Raw genomic sequence first — 1,332 nt, 5'->3', positions numbered from 1 at the left:
AGTCCTCAAGGTACGAACTCACGCCACCGAAAAATTTTTTTTTTCGCATTGTATTTTTACTACGATGACAGTTTGAAGTACAGTTTGTTATTGTTGAAAAAAAAAAAAACCCAAAATTTCTCAATGTGTTGTTTTGCTTATGGTATCGCAATATGTGTCGTATTGTTCCGCCCGTATCGCGATGCGTATCGTATCGCGATACGTATCGTATCGTATCGCCAGATTGTTGACGATACACAGTCTGAGTTTATGTGGAGTATGTTTGATTTGAAAAAGTACTTTGTAGTTAGTTAGTTACTGGTAATTTAGTTACTGGTTTGTTAGTTATTAGTTAGTTAGTTAATTTGTTAGTTAGTAGTTAGTCAGTTAGTTACTTAGTTAGTCAGTTACTTAATTTGTTAGTTATTAGTTAGTTACTTCCTAGTTTGTTAATTAATAGTCAGTCAGTTAGTGTTAGTCAGTTACTAGTTAAGTTAATTTGTTAGCTACTAGTTTGTTAGTTATTAAGTTAGTTACTAGCTAGTTAGTTACTTAGTTAGCCAGTTACTTAATTTGTTAGTTAGTTAGTTAGTAGTTAATTAGTTACTAGCTTATTAATTACTACTTAGTCAGTTAGGTTTAGTCAGTTACTAGTTTAGTTATTTAGTTAGTAGTTATTTAGTTACTAGTTTGTTAATTACTAGTTAGTCAGTTGTTTTAGTCTGTTACTGGTTTAGTTAGTTAGCTTATTAGTTACTACTTAGTTAGTTAACACTTAGTTACTAGACAGTTAGTTGATAGTTAGTTAATAGCTATTCAGTTGCTCAATCAGTTACTTAGTTACTTAGTTTGTTAGTTACTTTGTTAGTCATTCATAGTTAGTTACTAGTTTGTCAGTTACATAGTCAATCAGTTAGTTTTAGTCAGTTAGTTTGTTAGTTACTAGTTTGTTAGTTACATAGTTAATCAGTTAGATTTAGTCAGTTTGTTAGTTACTAGTTATTTAGGTACTAGGTAGTTAGTTACTAGTTAGTTACTTAATACTTAGTTAGAGAGTTAGTTGATAGTTAGTTAATAGCTATCCAGTTACTTAATCAGTTTAGTTACTTAGTTTGTCAGTTACTTAGTTAATCAGTTCATTTTAGTCAGTTAGTTTGTTAGTTACTAGTTAGTTAGTCAGCTGTTTAGTTTGTTAGTTACTTAGTTATTTAGGTACTAGTTAGTTAGTTACTAGTTAGTTAGTCAGTTGTTTAGTTTGTTATTTACTTAGTTACTAGTTTGTTAGCTACTTAGTTACTTAGTAACTTAGTTAGTTACTACAGTTACTACATCTATTGTCAGTGACTCCAAACG

General features: G+C 29.7%; 1 protein-coding gene across 1 annotated transcript in view; it reads left to right on the top strand.

The window, feature by feature from the left end:
• The window catches only part of LOC103398805 (fibroblast growth factor receptor 1-A-like), a 34,362-nt gene that overhangs the window by 19,608 nt on the left and 13,422 nt on the right, over nt 1-1,332 (top strand). The window lies entirely within an intron of this gene.

This window comes from Cynoglossus semilaevis, unplaced genomic scaffold (assembly GCF_000523025.1).
Source record: "Cynoglossus semilaevis isolate Cse_v1.0 unplaced genomic scaffold, Cse_v1.0 scaffold19, whole genome shotgun sequence".
Classification (NCBI taxonomy): Eukaryota; Metazoa; Chordata; class Actinopteri; order Pleuronectiformes; family Cynoglossidae; genus Cynoglossus; species Cynoglossus semilaevis.
This window is presented reverse-complemented; position numbering and strand designations above follow the sequence as displayed.